This window comes from Trichechus manatus, unplaced genomic scaffold (genome assembly GCF_000243295.1).
Source record: "Trichechus manatus latirostris isolate Lorelei unplaced genomic scaffold, TriManLat1.0 scaffold00002, whole genome shotgun sequence".
Classification (NCBI taxonomy): Eukaryota; Metazoa; Chordata; class Mammalia; order Sirenia; family Trichechidae; genus Trichechus; species Trichechus manatus.
Window position 1 is genome coordinate 29,415,846 of NW_004443938.1, and position 22,325 is coordinate 29,438,170.

The 22,325-nt window shown below is 39.0% G+C and overlaps 1 protein-coding gene across 8 annotated transcripts in view; it reads left to right on the forward strand.

The window, feature by feature from the left end:
* The window catches only part of HIVEP2 (HIVEP zinc finger 2), a 243,284-nt gene that overhangs the window by 38,193 nt on the left and 182,766 nt on the right, over positions 1–22,325 (forward strand). For 2 of the 8 annotated variants that reach the window (XM_023729505.1, XM_023729516.1), the window contains exon 1: positions 17,699–20,508. The exons of 4 other annotated variants lie outside the window; for them this stretch is intronic. The gene's annotated coding sequence lies outside the window, so the exon portion shown is untranslated. Of the gene's footprint in view, positions 1–15,444; positions 15,494–17,698; positions 20,509–22,325 lie in introns of those variants that run through there. 2 more of the 8 variants (XM_023729522.1, XM_023729529.1) reach the window with 2 other exon arrangements.

Genomic DNA, 22,325 nt, shown 5'->3' on the forward strand with positions numbered 1-22,325 from the left:
TTTTCATCTTTTTCATTGTTGTTGATTTTTTATTTGTTGAGTCTTTATATTTTTCTAGTTTTTTATTTTGACTTATAGGATTGTTAGTTTCCTTTGTGGTTACCTTAATATTTACCCCTATTTTTCTAAGTTTAAACCAATCTTTTACTTTATATTGGCTTGACTTCCTCTCCATATGAAAGATCTATGACTACATTTTTTTAGTCCCTCTTTTTTCATTTTAATGATCTCATTTTTTACATATTGACGCCTCTGTTTCTGTACTTACAGTGTTTTAGCCTTGATTTATTTTTGTGACTTCCCTATCTGAGTTTATATCTGGTTGCTCTGTCCTGTGTTCTCGTCTTGGGTTGTTATCTGATGTTATTGATTTTCTAACCAGAGGACTCCCTTTCGTATTTCTTGTAATTTTGGTTTGGTTTTTGCAAATTCCCTATACTTCTGTTTATCTGGAAATGCCCTAATTTCACCATCATATCTGAGAAACAGTTTTGCTGGCTATGTAATTGCTGGCTGGCAATTTTTTTCCTTCAAGGCTTTATATATGTCATCCCATTGCCTTCTTGCCTGCATGGTTTCTGCTGAGTAGTCACAGCTTAGTCTTATTGACTCTCCTTTTTGATGACTTTTTGTTTATTCCTAGCCACTCTTAAAATTCTCTCTTTATCTTTGCTTTTGGCAAGTTTGATTAGAAGATGTCTTGGTGACTGTCTTTTGGGATCTACCTTATATGGCGTTTGGTGAACATCTTGGATAGATATCTTGTCATCTTTCATGATATCAGGGAAGTTTTCTGCCACAAAATCTTCAACAATTTTCTCTGTATTTTCTGTTATCCCCCCTGTTCTGGTGCTCCAGTCACTTATAGGTTATTCTTCTTGATAAAGTCCCAGATAATTCTTAGAGTTTCTTCATTTTTTAAAATTCTTTTATTTGAGTTTTCCTCAAATAAGTTGGTGTCAAGTGCTTTATCTTCAATCTCACTAATTCTGACTTCTGTTGCCCCAATTCTGCTCCTATGACTTTTTATTGCGTTGTCCAATTCTGAAATTTTATTGTTAATCTTCTGGATTTCTGTTTGCTGTCTCTCTATGGATTCTTGCAGCCTGTTAAATTTGTCACTGTGCTCTTCTGTAATCTTCTCAAGTTCCTCTGTTGCTTTGTCTGTGTGTTCCTTGGCTTGTTCTGTGTTTTGACTGACCTCCTTCTTGATTTCTTGAAGAGTTGTGTATATTAATCTTTTATATTTTACCTCTGGTAATTCCAAGAAGTTCTCTTCCTCCAGAAAATTTCTTGATTCTTTGTTTTGGGAGCTTGTTGAAGCCATCATGGTCTGCCTCTTTATGTGATTTGATATTGACTGTTGTCTCTGAGCCATCAATAAGTTATTATATTTATTTATTTTATGTTTGCTTACTGTGTGCTAGCTTCTTGTTTTGATATGCCCAAGTAGGCTGCTCATGTGAGCTAGTTTGATTATTGGCACCTTTGAAGCTCTTATGTCCTCTCACCAAGTGGTAAGATCTGTTACTAGGTATCGGAGCCCAAGAGTCCATTTTCTTTTCTTGTATGGATTCAGCTCAGGTGTCCAGATAGTCAGTCACCAAGTGTGTGGTGCAGGCCCTCACCTACAGTCCTAAACAGGCAGGAGTGATTGGAGTAGGCACAGATATCTGGCTGCAGTAGGGGGTCACATGCTGGGTAAGGCAGGAGGCTGACAGCTTCCCCTGAGTGTTTGGGAGGGAAGTGTGTCCCTGTTCCTTAGAGTGTGTAGGTGAGTGGGTTTTGCAGCCAGACTGTGGGCACCCAGTGCTGTTGGCTATAAGGACTGAGAGGCACCACTTATTCTTGGACTCATGTCTCAGATTGCTAGGTGGCATGAGTGGAGCCACCAGTCCTCAGGCCCCTGATGTGGGTAGGTGAGGACCCTGCTTAATGGGCAGAGTGGTGTCAAATGTCACGAACCTGCCACTCCACCATATAGCTGATACAGGTGAGGTTAGGCTTCAGGTATATATCCTGTTGTATTGTGCTGATGAGGGCCTACGCTATTGAAATGGGCCCACACGGGTCTATGCAGTGGTGAAAGGCATTCAGAGTCCATAGACCCTTTATGCCTGTGCCTAGCTAAAGGAGCTGTGCCTGCCCTGTGTTCCCGGCTTAGGGTAGCCGGCAGATTATTTTTTCCTTGTTTGTTAATTTGTTCCCTCTCCAAGGCTGGTAGAATGGTTCAGCACACATGACAGGTCCTACTTCTGGCCCAGGGGACACAGCAATCACTTAAGCCAGCCCAGGACCCAGTGCAGAGCCGAGAGGAGGCAGGTAAATGGGAGAGATATTCTTCCCAAATGGGGTGTTTTTTGATTCGTGTAGTGTGTTAGATGCGTGTACTTATCTTTTGCTAACTGAGTGCTGCTTTTCACTGGTTCTGGAGGTTCAAGTAGAGTCTCCGTTGCTTGTTCTCTCCTGATGTGGAGAATGCGTTCTGAGTGCCACTGCTTGCCTTACTGCACACGTCAGCCTATCCAGCCTGCAGAGTGCTGTTTCCTGCAGGGTCAGGTCTGGCAACTCCTCGCTGCTTCCAAACTATCTCTTCCTCCCCCTGCCACTTAGTCCGATTCCTCAACTTTGCCTTTGATGTTCAGGGCTCCTAGATTGTCATATATAATTGATTCACTTGTTTTTTTTGGTCTTTGTTGTAAGAGGGACCATGGGAAGTGTCTCACTACTCCACCATTTTGGCCCTGCCTCCCCCTTACACAGTATATGTTTATTAAATTTGTTGTTGTTGATGAGAAAATACACATCAAAATATACACCAATTCAACTGTTTCTATATATACAATTCAGTACATTGATTACATTCTTCGAGTTGTGCAACAATTCTCACCCTCCTTTTCTGAGTTGTTCCTCTTCCACTAACATAGATTCACTGCCTCCTAAGGTTCTTATCTAATCTTTCAAGTTGCTGTTGTCACTTTGACTGCTTATAGATAGTTTTTAAAAGAGCATAATGCTCAAGGCAGACAGTTTTTATTAGTTAAGCTAAACTGTTGTTTGGTTTTAAGAAGATTTCAGGGGATGTTTTTGGTTTAAGGTTTAAAGATTATTTCAGGAAAGTTGTTTCAGGGGTTCATCCAACCTCCATGGCTCCAGAAGTCTTTATTCTATGAAAATATTAAATTCTGTTCTGCATTTCCCCCCTTTTGATCTTCTGTACAATCTTTGATCAAAATGTTTAGTAATGGTAGCTGGGCACTATCCAGTTTTTCTGGCCTCATGTCAAAGGAAGCAGTTGTTCATGGAGGCAATTAGCCACACATTCCATATCCTCCTTTTCCTGACTCTCCTTCTTCCTCTGTGGCTCCAGACAAATAGAGACCAATTATCGTGCCTTGAATGGCTGCTTGCAAGCTTTTAAGACCCAGGCACTACGAAATGAGCTAGGAGGTGAAACAGAAGCACTAAACACATTATTAGACCAATTAACTGAGATGTCCCATGAAACCATGACACTAAACCTCCAAACCATCTTATACAGTATTTTAATACAAGGTGGACAGTATTATTTGGTCCAAAGATGTCCAAGTAAAGTTTTTTTGGGTGTTGAGATGAATGTGAAGGGTAGCAATAGAAAGAAAGCTTAGTGGGGAAGGAAAGATTAGAGAAAAAATTTCTTAGAGGAGATGAAATTTGAGTTGGACCTTGTGGATGGGAATCAGGATTTAAATTTGTGGGAAGCTGAGATGGAGAGGACATGATGGGAGGAGAAAACCTGTGCAAAGTCTTGATCTGGGAAGTGTTCTCAGCCTTTAAAAGTAGGAATTTGCTATATGAAAGTTAGCATAAAAGAGCCACATACCTTTATATGGAAGGGGATATTAGATGTTTTTGTGTGTTACGGGGATCTTGTGGACATGAGTAGGGCAGGACCATACATACATTCAATTGATTTAGTCAACAAATATTTATTCAGAACATAGTATGTGTCAGGCACTGTGCTAAAGGCTGGGCATACATCAGATTTTGATTTAAAAACACCCCCCTTCCCTCCAATACGTCTTCATCAGCCATCATTTCAATGCACATTTCACAAGTAAAAATATGAAGATTTTTTCTTAGGAGTGCTTCCATTTTCAGAGTCATAAATTTAATAATATTAATTAACAATAATTGAGCAGCTGATTTAAGGCCAACCACTGTTCTAAATACTTTATCTAAATTAACTAATTTAATCTTTACCCAAACCCTGTGAGGTGGGTGCTACCATATTTCATAGACTTTAAGGCATTTGATGTACCTCCAAGAAAGGAAGATAAAGAATTCAATTAATTGAAAGACTCCAAAGGTTGTAAGACATGTTCTCATTTCAGAAATTTTAAAATATGAAAAAAAGATGTCTTAGAATTGGCAGATATTTTATATTTGATGGCATATGATAACTATAGTTTTTGCAAATGAGGAAAATAGAGGCACCAAAACGTGAAATAGCTTGCCCAAGGTTATACACTGATACATAGCAGAGCCCAGATTCTAACCCAGCAGCCTGGTGCCGGAGCCTGGGCTCTTAACTATCATGCTCTACTGCCTGTACCATAACTGCAAAATCTGAGGACATCTTAAGTGCCTTCTTGCATATACTGAGAGCCTGATAGTGTGTCAGGCTCCTAGTCAGACCAAGTTTGGAAGTATGTTGTGGCAGGAGAGGTGTGTGCAGAGGTGAAACTTGCTGCTGGGTGATTTGGATGATTACGGGCTTTCACTGTCTTTTGCCACTTTTTATTTATCCTGTGTGTTAACGATGAACACAAGCCATGATGATGGGCAAAGAGATGAGGGAGATGGTGAGGCTAGGGCAAGAGTGGGTGACTATTCTGGTGGAAAATGATGCACTGTGAGCCCCATTCTAAGTTTCATTTCCTCTGAATGCCACACTTAGCACCCCCTCATCTTTATCATGAATCTCCTGATTGCCATCAGTCAGTTATGCTCTCACTGTTTTGCTTGGTTTCGTTTCCTGTGAAATTACCTTTGCTCTGTCCTAAAGGTATCTCTAGCTTCCAGGGCTTGTGGGAAAGTGTCCAGAAGCTTAGGTAAGCATGGGAGATTGCGTTAAAGCTGGCCAAATACGACAGTAAGCTGTGAGGTACACATACAGTAACTTTTCCCCTCAAATGTGTGTGTGTGTTTTTTTAAATAAAATATTTTTCATATTTCAGATACTTTGAAACTATCCCAATGATAATATGAAAGAAATTTACTTTTTTTTAGTGAACCAGAAGTAGTTCTCAGAGTGAAAGTCAAAGTTCTCATTTGGATCCCAAGACATGAGTTTTTCAGGATGATGTAGCTGCACGAGTAAGAATCGAAATGATAGAAACTCTTTGAAAAGCTTGTTCTACGCTGAGCAGTTGAGCTCTCTTAGGTCACCGTGAGTCCTGGTTTTGTTCCTCTGCACAGGGTTAAGGGGCCAGTCTCTGGGCTGGCTGATGACAGTGTCATAGGGCAGGTACTAGCCCAGCACTTTTCTCATTTATGCCAGCTGAGTACATTTTTGGAACCATTCTGAAATAAATAATTTGATTTTTCTCCTTCTAAACCTGCAGCACAAGCAATATTTCCACTTAGGTATTTGCCTCTTAGGAATGCTTACAAAACTTTACCAGGCTTTGGAAACTCTTCTTATTTCTTTTTTCTTTTTATGTATATCTACATTTTTATTCTCTTAGGAGTCCCTGGGTGGTGCAGATCGTTAAGCTCTTGACTACTAGATGAAAGGTTGATGGTTTGAACTCATCCAGAGGCACCTTGGAAGACAGGCCTGGTGATCTACTTCTGAGAGGTCACAGCCTTGAAAACCCGATGGAGCAGTTCTACTCTGCACACATGGGGTCGTGAGTCAGAATGGACCAGGTGGCAAGTAATAACAACAACGTTTCTATTAGTAGTATGGTCTACCTTGTAATCTTTTCATTAAGAATATGTTGTTGTTGTTACCTGTCATCAAGTTGGCCCCCAACTCATGGCATCCTGGCCCTTTGTGATCCATAGGGTTTTCATTGGCTGATTTTTGGAAGTAGATCTCCAGGCCTTTCTTCCTAGTCTATCTTAGTTTGGAAGCATTGCTGAAACCTGTTCAGCATCATAGTAACGTGTAAACCTTCACTGACAAATGGGTGGTGGCTATGCATGTAGTGTATTGGCCAGGAATTAAACCTGGATCTCCTGCATGGGAGGCAAGAATTCTACCACTGAACCACTACTGCCCCCAATTAAGAATATACCCTGTATTTATGGAAACTCTTCCCGGGGTTAGGTGGTGAGGGGGTGCCCAAATAGATATGACCTGCTAGCCTTCAGGAGCTAACAGTAGGGGAGCTGAATATGCACGTAACTATCAAGCCAGATGAAAACAGAGGTGTGCTGAGCCAAGGGATTAGGGATGTCTGAGGGGGAAGACATGAATTTCTACTGGAGAGGCTTGGGAAGGCTTAATGATCACTATTGCTAGCATGTGACTAGAATTAGATGTAAATATCAGTTGTCCATATTGGGATGTGTAGTTGTATTTTCAGAAAGAATGATCCTTCAGGGCAGTGTTATAAAATTGAACTCAGTAATGATGGAAATGTTCTGTATCTGTGCTGGCCACTGCGGTAGCCACTAACCACATGTGGCTATGGAGCATTGTCATGTGGCTAGTGCAATTGAGGACCTAAAATTTCCAATTTTATTGTATTTTAATTAATTTAAATTTAATTTAAACAGTCACATGTGGCGCCTGGATGCCATATTGGGCAGGACAGTCAGAGGATGCGTGAATATCAGTAGTTTAGTATGGCAGTTTCGGATAATGATTTTTATTGCAAATCAAAGAGACTTGGATTGACTTCTACTTTTTAATGTAATTTGCTGTAAATGCTAGTACTGAAGCGAATATAAAAATGCAACAATTCATTAATTAAGAAATAATGAGCAGTTAAATTACTCAGCGACACCCCTTCTACACACTCCCTCCTGCATATGTGTGTGTCCACACTCACCACACTCTCACACATACACACATCCCCTCTCCCGCCCCCGGCTTTTGAAATAAAGAAAAATATGTTTTTTATAAATAAAGAGAAATATGTTTGTGAATGACTTGCTGTTTGGAAGGACAGGTACTGTTATCATGGATGAATTAATGATTCTTTTACTGGGGGCAATGTCAGGCAGGACACAAAAGAGTCCCTGACGGAAAGAAGGGACCTGCCCTGCCGGTAAGAATGCTGCAAAACGGTCTCAAATGATTCTCTGTTTCCCTGCCTATAAACTAGGCATAACAGTACCTTCTCTTTCTACCTCAAAAGATAATATATATTTGTAAAACTTCCTTTCCAGGGGGATTTTTTGAAACCAAGATCTCAGTTTTTTCATAATCCTGCACCAGAGCATTTCTCTTTCTCTCTGGGTTGACTGTGGTACCCAGAGATACAGTAACACAAATATTCTCTTGGATCTCACATGCCCTTCAGCAGTCCCCAAACCTCTTCAGACACCCACACTTGAAAATCTCCCCTTTTAAATCTTAACCAAAACTTGTTTTGGAAGTCTTCCTTTGTGAATCCTAACTAAATTTAGCTTAGTCCTTGACTCTGGCCCTCTCAGTATTTATATACTCATTATGGTTTACCAGGAGCCTTGGTGATACAATGGTTAAGCACTTGGCTGCTAACTGAAAGGTCAGCGGTTGGAACCCAGCAGTCGCGCTTCCGGAGAAAAGACCTGGCGATCTCCCGTTAAGATTTACAGCCTAGGAAACCCTATGGGGCAGTTCTCCTTTGTCCTATAGGGTCACTATGGGTTGGGATCGACTTGGTGACACTCAACAACAACTGTTAAGCATTGGACTACTAACTGGAAGGTTGCCAGTCTAAACCCACCCAGAGGCACCTTGAAAGGAAGACCTGGCAATCTGTTTCTTGAAAACCCTGTGAAGCAGTTCTACTGTGTACACATGGGATCGCCATGAGTCAGAATTGATTCAACATCAGTGACAACAACAACATTTGCGATGGTGGCTTTTACCCATCCACTCCCCCCTCAAACGTTGCTTGTGTTTATTTTTAAGGCTTTTTCATATGTCTGTGTTTTGTCGTCTTGATTAGAATGGAAGCTCCCTGGGCAGAGGTGGCCTTTAAGCTTTATTTTTTTAGCATTTTTAAACTTTCAGTGCTTTGCAGAGAGTGGCACTCAGTAAATGCTGCAGACTGATAATAAAATCGAAGACGTGAGTCTCTAAGGCTCAGACTGACATCTTCAATAAGCATGATTTGATTATTTAGCCCAGTGGTTTCAAGCTTTAGCATGTGCCTAAGTCTCCCAGGATTCACAGGCTCGACAAACATGATTCACTCAGTCTGAGATGGGGCCTAGGAAACCTGAATTTTAAGAACAAATCAGGTAATTCTGGTGCAGGGGCTCTGAGGAGCACTGTTTGAGAAACAGCGGTGTACATATTGCCATACCATTTCTAAGGACTCTGAATAAAGAAGATTTTCTGACAGCAGGGCTATGGCTTCAGATAGAAGTGTAGGTGTTTTTTGTTTGTTTTAGGAGAGAATGAGAGGGTTGGTGGGGGAATTTTATGGGTAAAATGTTTGTTTAAATGGTCTTCTCAAATTCTGCCTGGGTCAGTGGGATAATAGAAATATCATATCAGAAAGAAGAAATGGATAATGCCTAAAATAATTTCATTAAACCACAATGATATAAAGCACTTATTAAGCCTTCACTCAGAGCTTATTTGTTCTTATTTTAGGCTCGATTTTAACAGGCTTGATTATCTGATCTTCTGTAGAGTCCATGAGATGGACAATGAATGTCACTCACAGTAAGGAATGACACATTGATTGCAAAAGTAATAGCTGACAGTCTGAAAGTGCAGAAGGAAATAGACAAACTGTAAAAATCAGAAACAAGATCTTCAAAAGGCAGAACAAGCTATAGGCCAATGGGGAAACTGCACAGTGAAGGAATAAGCAAATGGCGTGCCTGTCGGTCTCTTCAGAAGGCATTACTTAGTGACTCCACTCTGTAGTAGCTATTTGCTTAGAATCTAACTGCCAGCAGGGCTGAGACAATGTAGTGCTTGTCTCATAGGACAGGCTTCTTGTCTCATAGGACAGGCTTCATACGAAATTTTTTGGAAAATAGGTATAAATAAAAAGATAGGTTTGTTATGGTAGTCTCTGTTCATGATGATAACCCTGAAGAAAATTTTTAATTAAGAAGAGAGGTAGGTACTTTTTACGCTTTAAATACACACACAAACACACACACGTGTTCATATACATATATACACGCATATATATATTTGTTGTTGGGTACTGTTGAGTCAATTCCGACTCATAGAGACCCTATGTGACTGAGTAGAACTGCCCCATAGGGTTTTCTTGGCTGTCATCTTTGCATAAGCAGATTTCCAGGTCTTTCTCTACTGGAGCTGCTGGGTAGGGTCGATCCACCAACCTTTCAGTTAGCAGGCAATTGCTTAACCGACGTGCAGTCAGGGCTTCTTACATATACACATACATGTACCTATACATACTTCAAATTTTTGGTGTGTGCAGGCTTATTCTACATTCTTAGTATGTAGTTCATTCCCCAGTATGCAGTCTGCTCTTCATTACTCTTCAATATTGTCATCCTCTTCCCGACCTTGTTTATATTTAGATTGTCTTAAAATGCATGGGATTTGTTTTTCAGATTATAAATGTACATATATGTAGTCATATACTAAAATACTTTGGGTAGTCAATACACACTATGACAATGCCACATAAACACAGCATATTTAAAGTCTTCAAAGATAAATACAGATAGGTAGCAATCTGTGGATATCAATTTGAAGGTGCCTTTTTCTGTACTAATGTCTAGTTCATGCTTTATATGGTTATTCATCCTATAATAGATCATAATGGTTCCTTGGAGCATGATACATCTATGAAAAATAGATATTTTGACATGTGTACTAATTAAGAAAAGGCATATTATGTACTAGGCAGGCAGGTGAGCTCCACATATTAGAGAAAGCTTTATTTAGATACCTCTAAAATGGTATCCCTGCTCTCCAAGTGTTTCAGTGTTCTTTTGGAGTTTGCTCTTTAGTAGACTTGGTTAACTGAAGAAGGAGACTTATTTTTGATACTGTATAAAACAGGTTAAATTGTGCTTGGTTACTTTATACTTTGTTCCAAAAGTTTGTTTTTAATTGGTTTGGAACTTGTAATTAATTTCTTTGGGGGATCTTGTCTTACAGGAAGGAGGAAGAGGTAAAGACGAAGTCTTCTTTTTTTCATAGGTGCATATTTGGTCTTAGACAACATTTTGAAATAGAGAAAAGTGTGTCTTTGATATTGACCTCCAACCCCTTAGCACCCACTCCTCCCTTCCCTTTGGTGGGCCTGAAGGCACTAAGCTATCAACATTTAGCCCTAAATCTCTGATAGCTATATTCCATTCCAGTCGAAACTACTCCCCCAGTCTTCTTTTTTGGCCCCTGAGTCAGCTCTATTTCCTTTCCAATCAAAAGTCCCAGCTGATACTTATCAGCTGTTTTGACTTTGGCACTGGGCTAGGAACTGTATAGCAAGATCGGTGAATCCTACATTATTCCTGCTCTCAGAGCATCTGCAGTCTTGTACTGGTAATAAGACAGGTGCGTAACTAAGTAATTATTCTAGGAGACAGAATATGCATTGAAGAGGGATAAACAAATGAAAGTTCAGGGAAAATATTACAACCAATTATAGGAACCAGGAAAGGTTTCGTGGAGGATGTGGGCCTTGAGGAATGGTCAGTATCTTTAGAAGCATGAATAGAGTCAGGGTGTGTCATTTCCACTGGAGAGAACATTACAAGTGAAAGTAGGGCCGCCCATATGGCTATCCAAGACTTGGATATTGTTAAACTTTTGAGGGCACCATTTGCACAGACTGTGATATAAATGGTACCCCTGTAGTTGTGTAGCATAGTGGCCATGAGTGAAAGCCAGGAGGCAGGAAATGTGTAGGGGCATGATCGGGGAATCATAATTAGTATACTACTACCATCAGTTGCTGTCGAGTTGATTCCTACCCATGGTGACTGTACATGTTTCAGTGAAGACCTTTGCTCCATAAGGTTTTCAATGACTGTGACCTTTTGGAAACAGATTTCCAAGCCTTTCTTCTGACGCACCTGTGGGTGGTTTCTAAGCACCAACCTTTTGGTTAGTAGCCCAGTACCTAACTGTTTGTGCCACCCAGAAACTCTTACAAGCCTGGCCCATATTGTGATGGATCGTAAATGAAAGGGTGAAGTTGTTTTATCCCTTATATAGGGTTGTTGGGCTAAAAGGACTTTAAGGCATCTATAACTCTGAGATTCTGTAATTTTTTTTTTTTATTTTTTGGAAAAGTTAGCTGAGGAAGATTTTAGAGCAATGGAGTTACTGGAAATTTCAGAAGATTAATAATTAGCAATGTGTAGGGAGAAACAAATTGAGAAGTCACTAGACTTGAGGTGTGTTTAAAGTGGTTTTGCTTCTGTAAGATCATCAAAGTGCAGTTGGAAGAATACATCTAACTGGTTCTCTGGGGTCACAAGTTTAGCCCTAGACCAGTCCTGGCCCACCCTGGCCTTGATACTGTCTTTACTTCTTCCATTTAACACCAAAACTTCATTACTTTGATCTCTCATTTGCATCCTTATGAATAAGCTTCACCAGACCTTCAACTTTCAACTTTCTTCCATCATTTGTATACTCTCTCCTCTCTCTGTATATCATGTGCTCTCTGCTTGTACTTTTGCCAGTGGACTTTTTTGGATTGGTCTTGGACTTTCTCTTGTGAACTGCTCTGTGGACAGCCTGTTGATCACGTTTGTTTCTGGGTTTTGACTCTCTTCTTTAGTTCCAACTTCATGAATCAGGAGCTCAAGAAAGAGGCCTGTTATCAGTGTTATGAGACTATTGGAGTAAGGTGAGGAGAAAGTAATGAGTCTCAAATTACAGGAGTGAAAATGACCATTCCCTCATTCATTCATTCTGCAAATATTTATTGAGTTCACACAGGGTAAGCACAGGCTTTGGTCTCTCTAGCTGGTCCTGCTTTTACTTCTTTGACCTTTACTCCTTTCAAATTCTCTAAAAAGTTTAAGATTTTTCACAACAGCTGAGCCTCTCTAGGGGTAACAGCAAGACTCGTAGCGGTGTTAGAAGGCGACAACCCAGGGACAGCAGCAGCTGGTTTTATTTTTGGTTTTTGTCAGGTGTTTGTAAGTTGAGAGCTGCCTGTGTTCAGTGATTTGGTAGTATGTTATGAACTCCTGTAGGAATAATGGATGTGGTACAGTAGAAAGGATAAAAATGAACTATCTCTAACATCACATGCTGAATAGTAAGCTTCGTAAAAGCCTGGGAGTGGATTTATGGCTCAGAGAATATGGATATACTATGGATCGTTCACAGCTCATTTCATGTAAAATTTGAGTCTTGCTTTGGTTACAGAGATCTGGCAGTTGGGGCACTCTCCTGTGGAATAGCCATTGTTTGATGGTAGGTACTGCTTGATGCATTTCGGGAGATTTTATTTTGCAGCTGACTGTTGTTGTTAGGTGCCATCGAGTCAGTTCTGACTCATAGCGAGCCTACGTACCGCAGAACGAAACACTGCCCAGTCCTGCACCATCCTCACAGTCATTGCTGTTTGAACCCATTATTCAAACTATGACTAGATTACTATAATTCATTTGTTTTTGTCAAGTTTTTTCACTTATCACACACCTGTTGCCATTGAGTTGATTGGGACTCTTAACGACCCTATAGAACAGAGTTAGAACTGCCCGATAGGGTTTCCTAGGCTGTACTCTTTATGGAGGCTGACTATCATATCTTTTTTCTGAGGAAGAGCTGGTGGGTTCGAACCACCAGCATTTCGATTAGCAGCCAAGCGCTTAACAACTGCACCACCAGGGCTCCTTATTTATGACAGAAACAATATTATATCGCAAGTAAAGAAAAGACAACCATCTGATCACCTTTTACAATGTATTGGCTTGATTTTTAACCTTCCCTGTATACTCTTCTAATCTTTGTTCATATTGACACACTTGAAATAGTTATAATTATGATATTGATATAATCTTTATTTTCACGATCATATTTTCATAAACACTTTTCCATTTTGCTAATTTCCATACTCTAATTTTAATGGCTGCATAATTTTTATCTAATTAATGATCACAATTTCCTTAAAATTCCCATATTTCTGAATATTCAATTTTTTCTGTGTGATTACCTGTCAAAGTGTATGAATATTTTTATTACACATGCTCCGTATTTTCATATCACTTTCCATTTTTATCACAACCACACCAAAGTAAAAATTTTCACTGCATGGTTGCTTTAGTTTGCATTTCTTTAATTAGTGAAGTTGCTTTATTAACTATATTTCTTCTTCTGAATTGGCTTGTCATATTTTTTCTAATTTACTTCCTAGGGTCTTGATTTAAAAAAATAAGTTTCAGTGGATTTTTAATATACTATAAATACTTGTTGTACTTGGTTCTAACATTTCCCAATGTGATTTAGTGTTCATTTGTTTTGTTATTTTATATGTTTAACAATTTTAACTTAGTCTTATCTGGTTTGTCTGTTTCTGATTCATTTTTGATGAATGTTTTCCAACTTAAAAAAAAAAGTTACAGTCAAAGATACTAAAAAAGTACTGAAAAAGCTAATGGAAGATTGTTTCTCTTTAGGTAGTGTTAGAAGATAAATTGTTACATCAAACATGTCATCAAATAAATGGGTAAAACATGATTAAAACTGTTACTAAGAAATATAATTCAGTTAGTTTTAATAAACCATAAAGAGGGAAGAGTCATGTTGCTGTGTGTTCATGATATACCAGGTCACTAGGTGGGAAATCCATAGTTGCCCATGGTTACTTAACTGGTAAATAATAATGAAGTTGAACTGGTACAGTTATAAAGGCTAAGAATGAGTGTTGGGGGAGATCTGGGATTCAAAAATAAAAACAGTAAATTACTCTTAGAGAATAATCTTGGTTACGTTTTTAATATCTTCACTATTGGTAGAGATGTTCTTATGTGTGGGACTTACTTTCTCTTTTGAGGAGCAGGAGAGGGCTATTTCTTTCTTTGATCACCGATTTCATTGAGTTGCTGTATTTTCATTCAAGAAGAGGGTATGAACTAATATCCACATTGAGTTATGATTTAGACGTGAGTATAGGACCAGGCAATGTTTCATTGTTATAAGATCACCATGAGTAGGAGCTGACTTGATGGCAACTAACCACCCTAATGGGAAATTTTTTAGTTGTGTGTGTGTGATAGTGTTTGAAATAAAATATCACATTGTTCATTAATGATTCTGCACCTACAGTATTTTCTCATAGCCTTTACTTCACCTTTTCAAGTTTGATATCCTGTCATTGGGCATGAACAACAGATTCACAGAAAAATATTTAATATATTGTCTTGGCTATTGAGGGCTGCTATAACAGAAATACCACAAGTGGATGGCTTTAACAAAGAGACGTTTATTCGCTCACAGTCTAGTAGGCTAGAAGTCTAAATTCAGGACATCAGCTCCAGGGGAAGGCTTTCTGTCTGTGTTGAATCTGGAAAAAGGTCTGTGTCATCGGTCTTCCCTTGGACCAGGAGCTTCTCTGTGCAAAGGAATGACTCTACTCCCGCCGCTGCTTTCTTGGTGGTATCAGGGCCCCAAGTCTCTCTGCTCACTTCTCTCTTTTATTACTCAGTAGAGACTGGCTTAAAACACAATCTAATCTTGCAGATTGAATCCTGCCTCGTTAACATAACTGGCACTAATCCTGTCTCATCAACATCACAGAGATAGGATTTACATAGGAAAATCACATCAGATGACAAAATGGTGGACAATCACACAATACTGGGAATCATGGCCTAGCCAAATTGATACACATATTTTTGGGAACACAGTTCAATCGATGACATATATTATTGAAGGAAAGTATATGTGACACTGTGAACTTTTATTCCAGCATTATTTTTAAAACGTTAATTACTAAGTTTTCTAGTAAATGATTTTTTAAAGAGAAGTTCATAATAGAGATTGATAAATCATGTTGTTGTTGTTAGGTGCTGTCCAGTTGATTCTGACTTATAGCGACCCTATGTACTACAGAACAAAACACTGCCCAGTCCTGCACAATCCTCACAACCGTCGTTATGTTTGAGCCCATTTTTGCAGCCACTGTGTCAGTCCGTCTCATTGAGAGTCTTTCTCTTTTTCAGTGACCCTCTACTGTACTAAGCATGTTGTCCTTTTCCAGGGACTGATGCCTCCTGATAAAATATCCAAAGTACGTGAGATGAAGTTTCACCATCTTGGCTTCTAAGAAGCATTCTGACGGTACTTCTTCCGAGGCAGATTTGTTCTTTCTTCTGGCAGTCCATGGTATGTTCAATATTCTTCACCAACACTATAATTCAAAGGCATCAGTTCTTCTTTGGTCTTCCTTATTCATTTTCCAGCTTTCTCATGCATGAGGTGACTGAAAATACCATGGCTTGGGTCAGGCACACTTTAGTCCTCAAGGTGACATCTTTGCTTTTTAACACTTTAAAGAGTTCTCTTGCAGCAGATTTGCCCAGTGCAATATGTCGTTTGATTTCTTGACTGCTTTTTCCGTGGGCGTTGATTGTGGATCCAAGTAAAATGAAATCCTTTACAACTTCAGTATTTTCCCCGTTTAGCATGGTGTTGCTTATTGTGAGGATTTTTGTTTTCTTCAAGTTGAGGTGTAATCCATTCTGAAAGCTGTTGTCTTTATCTTCAGCAGTAAGTGCTTGAAGTCCTCATCACTTTCAGCAAGTAAGATTGTGTAATCAGCATATTGAAGGTTATTAATGAGTCTGTGTCCAATCCTGATGCCCCATTCTTCTTCATATAGTCCAGCTTCTCGGATTATTTGATCAGCATACAGATTGAATAAGTATGGTGAAAGGTACAACCCTGATGTACACCTTTCCTGATTTTAAACCAAGCAGTATCCCCTTGTTCAGTTCAAACAACTGCCTCTTGGTGTATGTACAGGTTCTACATGAACACAATTAAGTGTTCTGGAATTCCCATTCTTCTCAGTGTTATCCATAATTTGTTATGATCCAAACAGTTGAATGCCTTTGCATAATCGATAAACACAGGTAAGCGTCTTTCTGGTATTCTCTGCTTTCAGCCAGGATCCATCTGACATCAGCAATGATATCCCTCATTCCACGTCCTCTTCTGAATTTATCTGGAATTTCTGGCAGTTCCCTGTTGATGTACTGCTGCAACCTTTCTTGAATTATCTTCAGCATAATTTTTCTTGCATGTAATATTAATGATTTTGTTCAATAATTTCCACATTCCATTGAATCACTTTTCTTTGGAATGGGCATGACTATGGATCGCTTCCAGTTGGTCGACCAGATAGCTGTCTTCCACATTTTCTTATCATAGACAAGTCAGCACTTGGAGCTCTGCTTTCAGTTCCTGTAGTGTTGTTTTTCATCAGTGCCTTCAGTGCAGCTTAGACATCTTCCTTCAGTACCATCAGTCCTTGATTATATGCTACCTCCTGAAATGGTTGAACAATGACCAACTCTTTTTGGTGCAGTGACTCTGTGTATTCCTTCTATCTTCTTTTGATGCTTCCTGTGTTATTCAATTTTTTTGCCCATAGAAAACCAAACCAAACCCACTGCCATCAAGTCGATTCCGACTTATAGTGACCCTGTAGAACAGAGTAGAACTGCCCCATAGGATTTCCAAGGCTGTAAATCATTATGGAAGCAGAGTGCCACATCTTTCACACACAGAGCCCTGGTGGTGCAGTGGTTAAGCACTCGGCTGCCAACTGAAAGGTCTGTGGCTTGAGCCCACCAGCTGCTCTAAGGGAGAAAGACGTGGCATTCATCTTCCACAAAGATTACGGCGTTGGAAAACCTGTGAAGCAGTTTTTGCGCATAAACCAAAAAACCAAACCTGTTGCCATGGAGTAGATTTGACTCAGTGACCCTATAGGACAGAGTAGAACTGCCCCATAGGGTTTCCAAGGAGCGGCTGGTAGATTCTAACTACCATCCTTTTGGTTAGCAGCCGTAGCTCTTAACCACTACATCGCCAGGTTTTGTCTGTAGAATCCTTAAATATTGCAACTTGAGGCTTGAATTTTTTCTTCAGTTCTTTCAGCTTGAGAAATGCTGAGTGAGTTCTTCCCTGTTGGTTTTCTAACTCTAGGTCTTTACACATTTCATTATAATACTCTACTTTGTCTTCTCGAGCAGCCCTTTGAAATCTTCTGTTCAGCTCTTTTACTTCATCATTTCTTCGTTTCGCTTTAGCTACTCTACTTTCAAGAGCAAGTTTCAGAGCCTTTTCTGACATCCATTTTGGTCTCCCCCTGCCGCTTTTGTCTTTTTAATGACCTTTTACTTTCTTCATGTATGATGTCCTTGATGTCATCCCACAACTCATCTGGTCTCAGTTATTAGTGTTCAGTGTGTCAAATCTATTGTTGAGATCGTCTTTAAATTCAGGTGGGATATACTCAAAGTCTTTCTTTCACTCTCATGGACTTTTTAAAATTTTCTTCAGTTTTTTGTTAAACTTGCATATGGGCAATTGATGGTCTCTTCCACAGTTGACCCCTGGCCTTATTCTGACTGAGGATATTCAGCTTCTCCATCATCTCTTCTCACAGATGTAGTTGATTTGTTTTCTGTGTATTTCATTCAGTGAAGTCCACAGGTACAGTCGCCATTTATGTTGTTAAAAAAAGCTGTTTGCAATGAATATGTCATTGTTCTTGCAAAATTCTATCATGTCATCTCCAGCATTGTTTCTGTCACCAAGGTCGTATTTTCCCACTACTGATCCTTCTTTGTTTTCAACTTTTGCATTCCAGTCACCAGTAATTATCAATGCATCTAATTGCATGTTTGATCGATTTCAAACTGCAGAAGTTGGAAATCGTAAGTTATATTTGGGGATAATTGGGACAACAAGTGGAAAAGAAAAGTAGAACATGTGTCCTCAAATTCATCTGTGTAATTTCCTACCTTTTCATTTGGAGGTATTTGTCAAATATATTAGTTGAAATTCACACAGGGTGAATTGGACTTGTAAAAAGCTACTAAAAGTTCAAGTTTTATATTTATATGAAGTTTTACATTGATATTAAATGTAATGTGAGTGAGCTTGCGTCATCTTGCTCAGTTCTTGCCTCCTCCTCAGGCCTCATTGCCCGTCATGATGCTGTCATTCTGTCTCCTTGTATATATAGCATAATGACTGGTTAGTGTTAGAATACTTTCAGTGGAAGGGGTCTTCAGAGATCCATTTAAAGTAGCAAATGGTTATTCAGATGTGCTTTAATTTTGGGTATATTGTTCTTTGTTTTGGTGGAATAGACAGCAATAAAGCTGGAGGAGTAAAATAGATAAGAGAGATGATTATTGTGTACTCTATGAAGGCATCGTTGGGATAATACATAAAAAAAACAAAAACACAGAAATCCACAAGAGTACTGCCATAGTAGTGATTTCATCTTTCTGTTTGTTTCATTATGCCTTGAAATCAGGTATCAGAATCAGTGTGTGAATGGGAAGCAATTGAGTCATTTGCCCTGAGTATTCAGACTCCATGTAAGTGAAGTGCTGAGTCTGGAGACCCTATATAAGTGAAGAACTATGTTTTATTTCAGAATTTCTCTTTTGAGAGGGATCATGAGCCTGTGAATTGTTATTATTGTTGTTACTAAGTGGCATAGATGAGAGGTTTAACCTAAGAAATGGTTGTTTAGAGTATACGTTCAATCAACAGGAAGGACATATATATATTGAAAATGCGTTCTCTGGTCTGAAAGTATTATCTGGAAACTTTCATTCTATTATTTGGAGTGTCTTCAATGGGCATTTACAACATTTGCTTGGGTACAGTGCTTATGGTTAAAATAGTCCGAAGTCTTAAGTTCTGTGTCTGGTTATTGTGTTGTGTTGTGCGGTAGTAATTCTGTAAGTTATTTATAATAAAAGCGAAAACACTGGAGAAATGATCTGTTGATTTTGCAACAAGGGAACACTGTTAAACTTCCAAAGTAGATTCAGAAGTTGAGATGTTCTGCCTCTCCCCCCACCCCAACATCCTGTTTCATCACAAATATTTATCATTTTATTCATCGGTTTTCTACGCGCCTTGTGGGCTGTTGTGGTTCCTGTCACTCTGCCAAGAGGGTTGGAGAATGCCTCTCCACAGGTAGCTTGGGGTATCTGGCTAGGGTGCTCAGAAGGTCCTGTAACCGGCTGACATTGAACTGTAGGCATTTGTTGTACCATTGAAGTAGATGTAGAGTAAGCCTGCTTCCAGCAGTTGCCAGAATCATCAATAACAGGCATCTTTTTACTAGTCGTAGTGAAAAAATACATACAGTTTGTGGTAAGAAAAAAACTAAAGTTTACATCATTTGGAGATGTTATTCTGTTGTGTTTTGGAAGTATCAAAATCAAAAAAGGAGAAAAATTACTATCTAAACAAAATCTCTATCTGAAAAGGCTGATCTTTTCGAGTGCTTGGTTAACAGTTTTGAAGAATGGTCTGGTTTACTTGAGAAGTTCATTTAGTATTAATTGTTTACTCACTTAAAAATATGTAATGTAATATAATGTAAAATATGGTATACAATAACATGACATGCTTCACTTGCTTCAGAAATGATTGATGTTTTTGAATTGTACTGGCCAGGAAGTTTGTAGACTGGGGTTATGGGTACTGGGGAATAACACAACAGGGGTGAGGAGCCTTTGTCATTACATTATTTTAGGGCGTTTGTCATATCAACATGACTTATGATTGGTGATGTTAACCTTCAACATTTGGTTATGGCAGAATCTTTCAGGTTTTTCCACTGTCAAGTTACTTTCTCTCTCTTTCATACTCTATTCTTTGGAAGGGAGTACACACATTTAGGGAAGAATTAAACTTCACCTCTTGAAGAGAGAGTATCTACATTTTATTATTTATTTATCCATTCATTTGTTATCAGTATGGACTTATAGATATTTATTTTATTCTTTAGGTTACCATCCAAAGCCATCATTATTTTCTTGTTCATAAACTCTTTACTTTTTAAATTTTATTTTGCTTAGCACTTCAGCATTGTATGTAGCTTGGTACAGCGTGCATTACCCACTTTTTTTTTGCATTTTCTTCCTGCACACTTTTACATTCTCATTCTTCAAACCAGTTGATTTAGTTTTGCTGCTCTGATTAACACTCAAGGTCATTTTCATAGTCAAGTTTTAATGTATGCACTGTGCGAGGAGAAATCATAATACAAAACTTCTTGTCAGCAGATTGGCGAATTTACCTGAGAAATTGAGACTCAGGATTATTAGAATGTGTGACTAGGACCAAAAGCAGGCTTCCAGGTAGGATATCAAAATTGTTTTCTTTAACTCGTTTGCATTTGATTTTGTAAAGTTCAGATCAGCATTTTATTAGGAAATGTAAAATCCAAAAAAGAGGGGATGGCATAGATATCGGGGTTGCATTAGAAAATCACTTTGCATTCCTTTTTTAGATTCTTTAATTTGACTTCCAAACGACAGGTTAGTAGCTGAGTTTTGAAATGAAATCACAGAGGAAGTTGCAGAAATATATCTATAATACTTGCAAAAAGTATTATGATTTTGATTGTTGAAACCTACTTGAAAAGTATTAATCAGAATATGAATAATACTAAGATTTATCATTTCAGAGAAACCAGCTACGGAGTATAGGGTGTTGTACGTGTTTCACAGCATATTTATTAAGTATGGACTGATTTACATTTTGCATGTCTTGTATACTCTCCTAAGATTTGATAAGGCCATGAACTCTGTCTGTTAGAACGGTTGGGGGAGGGGGGAAGAAAAGCTCACAGATAGCATAAGTGCTCAAGTTTTCACATACTGGTTTCACAAAAACGAGAATCAGTTTGCCAGCAGCTTCCATTATCTTGTAATCTTATGAGGAGCAGGTTAAAAAACAAAAAAGAATGTTGATGCAGAACATGAAGACAAGCAACTGAAAATCTGAAACACAAGTGGAGTTAATATTATGCAGTGGTTCTTACCTCTGCTATTGGAAGTATAAAAACAGTGTGATCCCGCCATCTAAACTACAGAGGTTTCAGCTCCATGGCAACACGGAGAACGTATTCTGTCAGAGGGTGTGTATATACAAATGCATTCAAAGCATGGGGTTGGGAGTGAGTTTGGGGGGGGGAAAAAGAAACAATACTCCAAGTCCTGCCCACACACTTTTATGTGTGCGTTATAATAAGGCCTTTGTGCCAGGAGCCAGATAGAAGTTCACGTCAGCTGCCCTCTGGTCTTTTACATGATCTAGCTGCCGTCACCGACCTCCCTTCTCTAGCCAGAAAGCAGGCAAAAGGCAATTACAGAATGCTGCTGTGGTGAAAATGCTCTTCCTCCTCTGTCTTTTTGGAACGTCAACATAGTTATTGCTTTCCTGTGTGTCTCTGGGGGCATTCTCCTGCTGCTTTGCATGGTTTTATTCTAGAGAGAGCTTTCAAATTGTAGTCTTCACATTGTGTGGGGGGTCAGGAAAGCAGTAATCACCTCCCTCCTCTGGGGAAAGGAGGGCTTTCTGTCTGTCATCTCGTCGCCTTCCTTTTATTTAAGGACCATGCTGACGCACGTGGCTGGAGTGACTGGTGAATTAAGTATTCCTGCCCACCATTTCTCAGCCTCTGGCTCAGCTTGGAAACTTCAGATTTCTTCTCCCGCTCAGGCTTCACAGCGACTCATTTCCATCAATACCACCAGTCCTTTGCTTAGTCCCTTTATCCTGAAGAAATAATCTTACTACTTGACTATTTATTATATGCCCATGTTTCTGTCCTGCACCTTAGAAAAGATAGACCAATATGAAAAATGCTTATTTTTGCTGTACTCAGTTTAGCTGGTCTGGTAGATGAACTGAATGCCCTGCTCTATCCTGGTTAACTCTGAGAACAATTGCTAATAAGTTTTAGACTATTTATTTATTTTTATATTTTATTGTACTTCAGGTGAAGGCTTACAGAACAAATAGTTTCTCATGAAACAGTAGTACACGTGTTGTTTTATGACATTGGTTAACAACCCCACAGCATATTAACCCTCTAACTTCTCAACTTTTTTTTTTGGTGAAGATACTCATAGCCAAAGATACACCGTTTCAAAAATTTCTACATGCACAG